Source organism: Oncorhynchus clarkii, chromosome 22 (genome assembly GCF_045791955.1).
Source record: "Oncorhynchus clarkii lewisi isolate Uvic-CL-2024 chromosome 22, UVic_Ocla_1.0, whole genome shotgun sequence".
NCBI lineage: Eukaryota > Metazoa > Chordata > Actinopteri > Salmoniformes > Salmonidae > Oncorhynchus > Oncorhynchus clarkii.
This window is the reverse complement of record NC_092168.1, coordinates 29,203,190-29,208,461: the sequence shown is the minus strand read 5'-3', so window position 1 is coordinate 29,208,461 and position 5,272 is coordinate 29,203,190. Positions and strand designations below refer to the sequence as shown.

General features: G+C 44.0%; 1 non-coding gene across 1 annotated transcript; it reads left to right on the top strand.

Annotated features, from left to right (window-relative positions):
* Window positions 1-4,680: 4,680 nt before the first annotated feature.
* trnan-guu (transfer RNA asparagine (anticodon GUU)) lies at window positions 4,681-4,754 on the top strand. Its single transcript has one exon. It is a non-coding gene; the product is annotated as a tRNA-Asn (tRNA).
* The last annotated feature ends 518 nt before the right edge of the window (window positions 4,755-5,272 follow it).

Genomic DNA, 5,272 nt, shown 5'->3' with positions numbered 1-5,272 from the left:
TCGGCAGTCCGGAGCCTCCAGCGACGGTCGGCGGTCCGGAGCCTCCAGCAACGCCCTATGTCATCCATCATAGATGCCCACCAGGACCCCTATTGAGTCAGGTTTTGCGGTCGGAGTCCGCACCTTTGTGGGAGGTACTGTCTTGGGTGGGTCATCTAGGTGTTTTGTATTTCTATGGTGGGCTGATATGATTCCCAATCAGAGGCAGCTGTTTATTGTTGTCTCTGATTGGGGATCATATTTAGGTAGCCATTTCCCCATGGTTATTTGTGGGATCTTGTCTACGGATAGCTGTGTGCACCAGTAGCTTCACGTTTCTTTTGTGCTTGTTTGTTTTGTTTTGCTGAGTTTCGGTTTATAAAAAATATGTGGAGGGGGTAGGGCAGTGCGTGAATGTGTGTGTGTGCATGCGTATGTGTGTGTCGGGGTGAGATGTATGGCCTCAGTACAAGATGTAGAGGAGCAGGGCATTAGCTTATACAGACAGTAATTGCATCATCAATTATAATGGCTAAATGCTTTTCAACTCACAGCTGATACTGGCACTATTAACCTCTGGCCACCTGATCAAGGTTAGCACTAAATCTCCAAATATGACACCCACACCTTCTCTCTCTCTCTCTCTCTCCCCGCCTCTCTCTCCCCCCCTCTCTCCCCCTCTCTCTCTCTCTCTCTCTCTCTCTCTCTCTCTCTCTCTCTCTCTCTCTCTCTCTCTCTCTCCCTCCCTCTCTGAAAAAACTCACACAGAGCAGGGAGAGGATCATTTCCAGCTTCTCCCATCTTCCAAACAACAGCACATCAATAAAACTCAGCTCAGACTTTTTCCTCCCCTGTTATGGACTAAACAGCTAGCTAGTAGATACACATCTTCAGAATCGAATTATGTTTCTTACTATACCACTCCATTGATGGACATTTTATTTCATTTAAAATATATATATATTGTAGTCCTTCTAAAGCGGTGTTGGAGCTGGCTATGTGTGTTCTGGTGGCAGACTCAGTGTTTTGATGCCCTCTAGTCTGTGTGTTTGTGTCTCTGTATCTCTCACTGGGAAATAAAAACTGTCTTCAGCCTGGGGAATGTCGACATGTGTCATTGTGTGTCATTGTGTGTGTGTGTGTGTGTGTGTGTGTGTTTGTTTGGAGCCCTAGCAGCCCCTGTTTTATTGACCAGGGCTGCTGTGATCCATACAGGCAATGGGAGATGATTAAGATGATGTTGGGATCAATGTATCCAGGCCTTCTACAGCACCCAGTCATCACCCAGTCATCACCCAGTCATCACCCAGTCATCAACCAGTCAGCACCCAGTCAGCACCCAGTCATTTTCTAGTCAGGATCAAGTCAGCATCCAGTCATCACCTAGTCTACTCCCAGTCAATACCCAGTCATCACTCAGTCAACTCCCAGTCAGCACCCACTCATCACCCAGTACATTCCCAGTCATCACTCTGCCTTTGCTGTCTGCTCTGCTTTGGAAGACCACAGATACTGTACAGCCGGGCTAGTCAACCATGCTCATAACAATTAACACAATGCTACTTGAGATCCTTCAGTTCTCTTGTTCTGACTGTATCATGACCTTGACTTGGAGACCGATGCTGACTGGGAGACCGATCTTGACTGGGAGACCGATGATGTACACACAAGCAGCCAATAAACTGAATGTTGTATAACCTCAATGGTATATTTAATAGATAGTAAACTGATATAATCAAAAACAACTGGAGTATTGTCTTATGATGTCATGCATATTTATTAGACAATTTTGCCCGGGATCTGACAGAAAATCAAACTGTATGCCAGCTATTCTGATTTAATAATTGAACATGTTTTGATGAACAACTTGAATCCAATATAAATTAATTAGGCTACATACAGTTTGCAAAAACGAGAGCCATTCCACTTTAGTGATCTACCAAAAACATTAGGGAGGGAGAGAGAGAGAGGGAGAGAGAGGGAGAGAGAGGGAGAGAGGGAGAGGGAGAGAGAGAGAGAGGGAGAGGGAGAGGGAGAGGGAGAGTGAGAGTGAGAGAGAGAGGGAGGGAGGGAGAGAGAGAGAGCGAGAGAGAGGGGGAGAGGGAGAGAGAGAGAGAGAGAGAGATGCCTCCAGGCCCTACTGTTAAACCAAGAATCAATGTTACTCCACTTAGAAGTAAATTGAAACAATTCTTCTTTGGAGTCCCGCCATGTTAATTTTATCCGCAGGGTTGTGGAGAGGACACTTTAGTGATGATGAAAGACAGTTTCCCATTTTCTGAGTTTGGTCACACTGACACGCCATTATCCCATTGGAGTTAATACTGCTGCTCCCCCAGTCTCACTCCTTCGCTTCCTTTATCTCCCCTTCGTTTTATACCCACCTTCCTCCTCCCTCCTCAACCATCCTCCCTCTTTCTCTCCCCAACAAACAGACAAGGGGACATTAAGAAACATAACCTGGGTTTCAGCTTCTTTATTTTAATCTTAATTTGATCACTCTTTTGTTGTCTGAGTTTTCCTGCATTGCAGGAAATGCAACCTTGTTTTGTATTTGAGTTTTAAAAAGGCTTCTAAAGTTTGTCTTTGCCATTTTGAAATGTCTGACTTGGTTTTCCCTAATGAAAAATGTATCAGCCTTTACGAAAATGTCCATTAATCCACATAAACTGGCTCAAATGAAGATCCTACATCTGTATCTCATGCATTCTTATCTACCAGACTAAGGTATCTTTAATAAACACCTTTTAGTCTCTATCATGAGAAAGGGCTTTGAGTCTCTATCATGACAAAGGGCTTTGAGTCTCTATCATGACAAAGGGCTTTGAGTCTCTATCATGAGAAAGGGCTTTGAGTCTCTATCATGAGAAAGGGCTTTGAGTCTCTATCATGAGAAAGGGCTTTGAGTCTCTATCATGACAAAGGGCTTTGAGTCTCTATCATGAGAAAGGGCTTTGCGTCTCTATCATGAGAAAGAGCTTTGACTCTCTATCATGAGAAAGGGCTTTGACTCTCTATCATGAGAAAGGGCTTTGAGTATCTATCATGAGAAAGGGCTTTGACTCTCTATCATGAGAATGGGCTTTGCGTCTCTATCATGAGAAAGGGCTTTGCGTCTCTATCATGAGAAAGGGCTTTGCGTCTCTATCATGAGAAAGGGCTTTGCGTCTCTATCACGATGCCATAGTGTCAGAGTCTGTATCCTTGTGCTGTAACTCCCATTGATTGTGAATTAGTTGAAGTCCAAACGCTTCAAGCTGCAAACAAATAATCCTACTCTGCATTCTTAATCTTGCTACGGGCAAGGCTGTTCCAACTGCAAATACTTTCACTGTGGACACACGCAAATGCACACACACACACGCAAACACACACACACAAACACACACACACACACACACAGACACACACACACACACACACACACACACACACACACACACACACACACACACACACACTAGTAGGTTAGAAGCTGAGCTATACTAAGAGCTGGTTGTTGATATAAAGAGCAGTGAAAGGGCAGAGTGTGCGACTCATCTTTGATCTGGTGTTTCATGGCAGCATTGTCAAAATGATGTGTGACTGTGCGTTTGTGCGTCTTTTTTCAAGGTATATCTCTGTGTGGGAGTCGTCTGCTGTAATGATCTAATATCGTCTAACCCAGCTGCTATATTAAGTTCTGGGTCCATACGTGTTAAGGGAATGGATCCAGAAATGCTGGAACGAGGAGCGGAACCAGAACGAGGAGCTCCACACTCTCTCTTTGCAAGTTACGGGCCGATTGCCCCTTCCCCTTCAGAAATTCGAAAGATGCTAACACTTTCGAAATCGTGATTTCTTCAAATAACCAGTGATGAAAACCAAACACCAGAACTACTGCTGCTTGTTATCCCAATCAGAATCTGTCCCAGCACTAACATACCTGATTCAGCACCCATACAAGCATACCTGAACACACAACCTGTGGCTCTCAATGAGCAGGAATGAGGAACAGCAACTGACAAACAGCTGCAGAGTTCAGGTAGTGCTCAGTGATAGAGCAGCAGAGATCAGTTTCAGCACCGCAGACAGCAGTTTTTCTACCTTGTGCCAAAGATTATAGATATACTGACAAGATACAGTACATATCTCTCCGCCCTAACAATGGGAGTCGTTGTCCACAAAGCGGCACGGCGGGATGCCTATGCTTTCTTTGGATTGGTAAATACATCTCATTATTGTGATTCATTATTATAATCCTTACAAAAACTCTTTGCTTGTTAGGCGTAACAACGAAAAATCGCCACCTGCTGGAAGGAGACAGATTTTCTGCCGAGTTGAGCCTCTCTTCCTTGCTGTTTGTGGCCAAACGCTTTTTTAGCTGTCTCTCTGGCGCAATCGGCTAGCGCGTTAGATTATTAATCTGAAGGTTGATGGTTTCAACCTACCCAGGAAGAGATAGATTTTTTAGTCACGAACAATCCTCATAAGATATTCAGCGGGTTGTTATGTGCAGGGTTTTGTTCCATGGCAGCACCAACAAACTTTATTCACTACACACGCCTGCATACATATACAATAGCGTTCTAGGACTAGGAGTGTTCACCCACTAAAAAAAGCTGCAGCGCTCAGGCTCTGTATAAAGTGAGAACCTAGCAGCGCATGATTTCAGCACCATGCACAGTACTTTCTTTTATCGCGTCGCGTCTCGTCTCAGTTGTCTCTGTGGCGCAATCGGCTAGCGCGTTAGACTGTTAATCTAAAGGTTGGTGGTTCGAGCCCACCCAGGGACGGAAAGTTTTTCTTCACACAACGATTGATTTACAGACTATTTGCGGAATGTAATGAATGCTTTCAGAACCATGTGACTGCGCGTCCACTGCATGACGCGCACTTTCACTTTGGAGGAGATGGAACCTGCCAGTGACCAGTATACAGTAATGAATTCAAAGAAACTATGTTAGAACATAGGAATGCAAAATTAATAACATAGCAATAACCTAATAGCAATGGCATTTTTGTTTATATTTTTTTTCTGTGCTTCCGATTCATGGTGTTGTACATCGAAAGCAGCTTCCACATGTTTAACATAAAGGCTATCAAAAAGCATCTGGAAACCAAACAACTCAACTCATTAGAATGAAGTTATTCAACCGCTTGATAAGAACATCGCCAGGAGATCTAAAGGCGGGAAGACGCTATCATTGACAAATAGCGGAGAAGTAATAATATATGCTGGTGTAAGTGCTATTTCCCATGTGAGAATATAGTGGGACACATGTGTTACTGTCTATATGACTATATTTGCTGT